At 42.5% G+C, this 7,467-nt stretch overlaps 3 non-coding genes across 3 annotated transcripts; all 3 read left to right on the top strand.

Annotated features, from left to right (window-relative positions):
• The first annotated feature begins 4,536 nt into the window (after positions 1-4,536).
• Positions 4,537-4,609, top strand: TRNAT-CGU (transfer RNA threonine (anticodon CGU)). Its single transcript has one exon. It is a non-coding gene; the product is annotated as a tRNA-Thr (tRNA).
• Positions 4,610-4,992: 383 nt separating this feature from the next.
• TRNAT-CGU (transfer RNA threonine (anticodon CGU)) lies at positions 4,993-5,065 on the top strand. Its single transcript has one exon. It is a non-coding gene; the product is annotated as a tRNA-Thr (tRNA).
• A 383-nt stretch (positions 5,066-5,448) lies between these two features.
• Positions 5,449-5,521, top strand: TRNAT-CGU (transfer RNA threonine (anticodon CGU)). The gene has a single exon. It is a non-coding gene; the product is annotated as a tRNA-Thr (tRNA).
• The last annotated feature ends 1,946 nt before the right edge of the window (positions 5,522-7,467 follow it).

Here is a 7,467-nt window from a genome sequence, read left to right as displayed (position 1 = left end):
TAGATATTCTACTGCGCACTCACGACAGGTCTCGGAAATGCTTCAGGAATGAGCGTACGAAGGCGTAAAGGTCAATTGGTGTTGCAGTGTTGCATACCTAACTCTATAGACATTTTATATGTTCTCCTGAGAACTGGCTAACCTCCCTGTCTTTCCTCAATTATTCCTCCTTATATGTTCTCGTATAAAACAGTCGTTACGTTTGGTTAACGTCTGTGCCATTTTTATTGTATAATGAAGGAACGACAACGTTTTCATTTTGTTCCCTGGTCTTGAACTTATATTTGTTGACTTCGAGCTTAACGGCCATTCACATTTACTCTCGCATTTGATGCAGCAGATAATAAATGTGTATTTGTGTTGCGAGTTTTGCTTTGTTGACTGACCTCCAGTGCACCGTATGCTCTGACCCCCCTCCCCCCAAAAAAACTCCTTGAATCGCAACGTAAAATATATTGGACGACATAGTGCGACCAGTCCCAGTGTACAATACATTGGACAACGCTTTGCGGCAAAGTGACAACACATGAAGAAAGACAACGTGGCGAAGGTGGAGAACGCGACAGTTACCCAGATGGCATCGCTTTTTTTCGCTTTAGTTCTGTTCGAGATTTTAGGTTTAGGCATTCATCGTGATTTTCAGCTGCGAACAAACGAAGTCTTTACTCATACGAAAATTTTTCCGGGATGAAGTTTTTAACGCTATCACGTTCGAGTCTTCACCGATAGCGTAGAGCGAGTTTTTCCATAATAGAAAAGATTGAGCAGTCATGCGGTCTTGGGCCTATTGATGAATACACAACGTTAGATCATTGGGAGCGTTGCCAAAAGTTATTGTATAAAACTATGAAATGATTGAGTTTTACGAAAAATTTATTACGCTTGCTCTTCATTTATATTGGTAACTGTATTGTACTGTGCGTACCCATTCCAGTAATATTAGGTATCAAAGATGTTTTAGAAACTCGTAGAACCAATAAATCTGCTTCATTCAGATATGAAGTAAATGTTACCTTGTGTATACTTTTTTCCATGTGAAACGGGCCCTTTTAGCGTCATCAATATTTTTCTCAATAACTTCAGCTAATGCTGGGGCTGTGCTTTATGACGCTGTAACACTTGTTTGATTTGACTTACGCACCACCTAATATTGATATTGTTACCACATATGCAATTTAGGTATCTGCATCTGTGTAGCGGAAACAGGGTGGTGCGAGACGAAGAGGACGTTCGCCGAACCAATGCCGAGACATTGCTTTCTTTGCGACAAACAGTGATCTGCAATTACTATATCAGACATTACAGAATTACCTAAACATGATAGAGGAATGCATGGCTTGAAAAAATTGGAATGTCTCTAAACGTAAACAAAAGCGCGCTTCTAGCGTTCTCTTTCAGGGATCCTGTCAACATCTCCTTGATGTATGGCACAGAGCAGATTCCCCAGGTGGATTCACTCAAATACTTAGGCATCATATATTACAGCCCGTTAAATCGGAAAAGCCACATCGATCACGTTGGGTCCAAAGCAACACGAGCCATGGGGTGGTTACGCAAGCTTAGCAACATAAAAAGGGGTTGCGAAGAAATACATTGGTAATGGTCTATAAAATGTACATTCGTCCTATCATAGAATTCGGCTGTGCCTTATTTTTGGTTAGTGCGACATATAAAATAAGACCACTAATACTATTCGAAAAGGAGGCTTTACGACTGTGCCTTGGACTGCCCAAGTTTGTTGCTAACAATGTGCTATACATGGAAGCGCGTCTACCGTCATTGTTGAATAGATTCAAAATGCTTATTATCCAAACATTTTTAAATCTATACACTGTGCCCCAGAGAGCATCGTTTTATGCATTTATTAAATAAGCAAGCTTATTTTTTGAAACTTGGTGGTCGCGATTCCACTGCCCACAGGTCATGTGCGTTCAAGTGCTGCTGGAACCACTGAACGTCAAAGTCAAACATATTTTCTCAGCAAGAAACGTTAATTTAGATGTTCAAATAGAATTTGAAAATATTTATCCCTCTAACGCAAAGCAAATGCCATTTCAACATTTAAATGATCGGCTGCAGGAAAACTTGGAACACGTGAACATGAACAGCATATTTGCGACTGATGCATCCGTATCAAATGAAAAGGCTGGGCCAGGTATCTTCTCACGTTTCCTTGACTGGTCTTTTTCGGTTAGACTCCAGATTACACACCAATCTTCATAGCAGAATTATTTGCTATTGTACTGGGCCTACGGAAACTTCCTTTGGGCGAATCGGAAGCAGTCGTAAATACAGATTCTTTTTCAGTATGTGCTGCTCTATCTTCAGGAGCCAACTTAACAATTATGCACATGTTTCGAAAACTCATACCGACAAACTTGAAAAAACTGCAGCTCTTATGGGTACCAGGCCATCATGGCATATATCTCAATGAGATGGCGGATGCACCAGCCACAGTATCTCATAGCGGTACCCTTATCCCGATTTTGCCTGATACGGCTTACGCGACAGCAATAAGGTTTAGAAACCTCTGTTTGCATGAATACGACTACTACTCAATGGATAAATATCGAGATTTCGCACATCTAAGCTACCGCTGGAATAGACAGTGGTGCGCAACATGGCGCTTGGGAGTCAGTTTTACAAGACTGCGTTGCAGAATTATGCAACTGAATTATTATTTGCATAAAGCTGGTCTAAAGGCGTCACCTTTATGTCAGACTTGCGAAGAAATGGAAACAATAGATTATTTCTTTTTGTTCTTTCGCCAATATTCTCATCAGCGGAAAAGATACCTGGTAGCTCCACTTGAAAAATTAGGATTAAAAATAAATGTGGCAGTAATTTAGTCGTATGGCAGCATTAAATTCGGTTATAGCCACAGGGACGTCTGCTCTGCGGTATTTCAATACATAATATACAAACAAAGCGATTGCCATGTTAAACTGCATATATATATATATATATATATATACATATATATATATATATATATATATATATATATATATATATATATATATATATATATATACATATATATATATATATATATATATATATATATATATATTGTGAAGGGGTTTAATAGCCGTTAAAGACAGCGACGTGACAGCGTGAAGAACCATCCACCGATCGGCACAGCAACGGACCGAAGCACGAGCCGAGAGCGCTGGGCGTTGGCGATGCTTCTTGCTGCAGGCCCATCTTCTTCTTCACAATTACCCCGGCTGAAAAAGGAGCCATCCTGGCGACCTAAGAAGTTTCAGGGAGAGGCTCATGATACGGTTTTAGGCGGGAAACATCGACGATGTCACGTGCACGCCAGCGCATGTCATCCGATCGGGAAACTGGCTCAATTAGGTAATTAACCGGAAAGGTTTTCTCTAAAACGGTGTAAGGCCCCTCGTACCAGGGGACAAGTTTTGATGAGAGTCCGGGAGTTTGGTATGGGATGGCAAGCCACACGAGAGACCCCGGGGCATAGCTGGTATCCGGAAGAGAGGTGCAACAGTTTTCTTTCTGGCGTTGTTGCTCGTCCGAGGTGAGCGCACGGGCGAGCTGGCGGCACTCTTCGGCACTCTTCTTCTTCACAATATATATATATATATATATATATATATATATATATATATATAGTGGTTAGAGCATCGAACGCGTAATTCGAAGGTCGTAGGTTCGATTCCTGCTCACAGTTGGTAATTTTTTCATCCACTTTTCTTTCTTCTTATTTACAATCCATTGGTTTTAATAACTTCCCCTGTACATTCCTTGGCATTACTGTCTGTTATATCTCATTAATATTGTGTTAAAACACGGAAAAACGAGCCCTTAGGTATACACTTCTTTCCCTTATTTCATTGAACGAGGGTCTCGTACTGGCAGACTTGGTGTGTTTAGGTTGTATAAGAGGGACATTTAATCAGCTGCCCGCTCATAATAAGTTCACGTGCCACGTGACGCCAAAACATGCGAATAAGAGTGTTTTCACACTCGTTCTTTGGCTTATAGATGGCGCTGACTGTCACTCCTACTTCTAAATTCACAGATAACCCCAAAAAAGTGGATGGAGGGAGGGCCGCTGTGATAGCTCAGTGGTTAGAGCATCGAATGCGTAATTCGAAGGTCGTAGGTTCGATTCCTGCTCACAGTTGGTAATTTTTTCATCCACTTTTCTTTCTTCTTATTTACAATCCATTGGTTTTAATAACTTCCCCTGTACATTCCTTGGCATTACTGTCTGTTATATCTCATTAATATTGTGTTAAAACACGGAAAAACGAGCCCTTAGGTATACACTTCTTTCCCTTATTTCATTGAACGAGGGTCTCGTACTGGCAGACTTGGTGTGTTTAGGTTGTATAAGAGGGACATTTAATCAGCTGCCCGCTCATAATAAGTTCACGTGCCACGAGACGCCAAAACATGCGAATAAGAGTGTTTTCACACTCGTTCTTTGGCTTATAGATGGCGCTGACTGTCACTCCTACTTCTAAATTCACAGATAACCCCAAAAAAGTGGATGGAGGGAGGGCCGCTGTGATAGCTCAGTGGTTAGAGCATCGAACGCGTAATTCGAAGGTCGTAGGTTCGATTCCTGCTCACAGTTGGTAATTTTTTCATCCACTTTTCTTTCTTCTTATTTACAATCCATTGGTTTTAATAACTTCCCCTGTACATTCCTTGGCATTACTGTCTGTTATATCTCATTAATATTGTGTTAAAACACGGAAAAACGAGCCCTTAGGTATACACTTCTTTCCCTTATTTCATTGAACGAGGGTCTCGTACTGGCAGACTTGGTGTGTTTAGGTTGTATAAGAGGGACATTTAATCAGCTGCCCGCTCATAATAAGTTCACGTGCCACGTGACGCCAAAACATGCGAATAAGAGTGTTTTCACACTCGTTCTTTGGCTTATAGATGGCGCTGACTGTCACTCCTACTTCTAAATTCACAGATAACCCCAAAAAAGTGGATGGAGGGAGGGCCGCTGTGATAGCTCAGTGGTTAGAGCATCGAACGCGTAATTCGAAGGTCGTAGGTTCGATTCCTGCTCACAGTTGGTAATTTTTTCATCCACTTTTCTTTCTTCTTATTTACAATCCATTGGTTTTAATAACTTCCCCTGTACATTCCTTGGCATTACTGTCTGTTATATCTCATTAATATTGTGTTAAAACACGGAAAAACGAGCCCTTAGGTATACACTTCTTTCCCTTATTTCATTGAACGAGGGTCTCGTACTGGCAGACTTGGTGTGTTTAGGTTGTATAAGAGGGACATTTAATCAGCTGCCCGCTCATAATAAGTTCACGTGCCACGTGACGCCAAAACATGCGAATAAGAGTGTTTTCACACTCGTTCTTTGGCTTATAGATGGCGCTGACTGTCACTCCTACTTCTAAATTCACAGATAACCCCAAAAAAGTGGATGGAGGGAGGGCCGCTGTGATAGCTCAGTGGTTAGAGCATCGAACGCGTAATTCGAAGGTCGTAGGTTCGATTCCTGCTCACAGTTGGTAATTTTTTCATCCACTTTTCTTTCTTCTTATTTACAATCCATTGGTTTTAATAACTTCCCCTGTACATTCCTTGGCATTACTGTCTGTTATATCTCATTAATATTGTGTTAAAACACGGAAAAACGAGCCCTTAGGTATACACTTCTTTCCCTTATTTTTATATATATATATATATATATATATATGTGTGTTTTAGACCTACCTTTACCTCTGTCTGAAATCGCATCTGATAGCCAGCATCGCTCCCTGCTCAGCTATACTCCTTTTTCGATTTTTGGCTTTTCTTTCTATAGGTTTTTTTTTCAGTCCGAAATTACGTTGTGTTTGAAAAACCATAAGCCTTTTATTAAGATCCTGCCACCCGGTTCTTGGCCGATCTCCCTTTGTGGGTGTGCGCAAGATTATCAAGGCTCATCATCATCATCATCATCATCATCATCATCATCATCTTCATCATCATCATCATCAGACCGCTCAGCTGTGAAGGGTTGGTGACGAGCTTGCTGAGCGGGGGCTGCCCACCACTGTGTGGCGGGGCCGTGACGAAGGCTTTGGCCATATCGCTGGTCGGCCGCGAATGAGTCACGACGTGGCCACGGTGTTCTAGTTTCACTGATATCTGTCACACATACCGATGGTTGCAAAGGAGCTAGTGACACCGCCGTGTTTTTGGGTGTACTGGTAGGCGGATGAGGAATGGTTTCGTCAACCCCACCACCTTGTCGCTGCAGCTCTTCACGTACTATGGCCTGAATAGTAACGGCAAGGTCGGTGGACGGGCTCACGTCGACGCTGGTGACCGTTGTCACAATTTGCCAGCCTACCAAATTTCGAGGAATACGTTGGGTATTGAGCTTCTCGAAAGTACGGCAGTGACGTTGAACGGCGGAGACGGAAGTGAGGTCTTCCCTGCCTATCAAAAAAATGTAGACATCCTCTGCTATACTCTTCAGAAGGTATCCGACCATGTTCTCTTTAGACATATACGGGTATGTGATCTAGAAGAGCATCAGAACCTTCTCTGTCTAGGTAATACACGTTTCTCCAGGAGTCTGAGCTCTTTGACCCAACGTGCGCTCCACGCTTTTTTTTCGAATCAGAGTTGCCGAAGCGTTTCTCGAGTTCGTCAGCAAAACGATCCCACGTGAATCTTCATGGTTTTTGTATCACATCAGGGCGTTTTCCGTGAGAAACAGCATGGCACTTCCCAGCTGGTTGGTGGGATCCTAGCAGTTGTACGGGTTCACCTTTTGGTAATGCGTCAGGCACGCATCCACATCATCTCCTGCTCTTCCCGCGAACGGGCGGGGTTCCATGTAGCGATGCCGAGGTGCAGCCGGCACTGACCTTTGCGTAGTTGAGATGCCGTTAACTTCGCTCTCAGCCATGACGGTTATTGTCGGTGCAAACCGGCAAGACGACGGCTCCGGCGAAGTTCAAACAGCTGTGGCTCCGTGGTTCGTTGACGTGCTGTTAACCAGCACCTCCACCACTCTGTTACGTCTACGAGAGGGTTTTATTCAGAGGCGACGTAACGGTCGACTCGAGGGTATTCAAGGAACGTGCACCAGAGATGTAGATGTAGATGCAGATCCTAAACTCGTGGCTCACACACACTTTGGGGATCGGCAAAAATCAGGTAGCTTACCAAAAAAACTAATGTCCTCTACCACCAACCGAAAGTCCGCTTCGTCTCACACCACCCTGTTCCCCACTACACAGATGCACATACCTAAATATCATATGTTGTAAGAATATTGTCGGCATCGCCTTCGGCAGTTTATGTTATTGATCACTGGTATAAATCCCAAAACGTCTTAAGAATGTTCATGTTCATTACTATACAGTGCTCGCAAAATGTACCATCACAAGTAAAAATGAGACAAAAAAAACATAGGGTGGAGTTTTTTTATTCAAAATATCACACAGAAAACCCATATAC

Source organism: Rhipicephalus microplus, unplaced genomic scaffold (genome assembly GCF_043290135.1).
Source record: "Rhipicephalus microplus isolate Deutch F79 unplaced genomic scaffold, USDA_Rmic scaffold_15, whole genome shotgun sequence".
Classification (NCBI taxonomy): domain Eukaryota; kingdom Metazoa; phylum Arthropoda; class Arachnida; order Ixodida; family Ixodidae; genus Rhipicephalus; species Rhipicephalus microplus.
The sequence above is the reverse complement of the archived record's forward strand: the minus strand, read 5'-3'. Positions and strand labels throughout refer to the sequence as shown.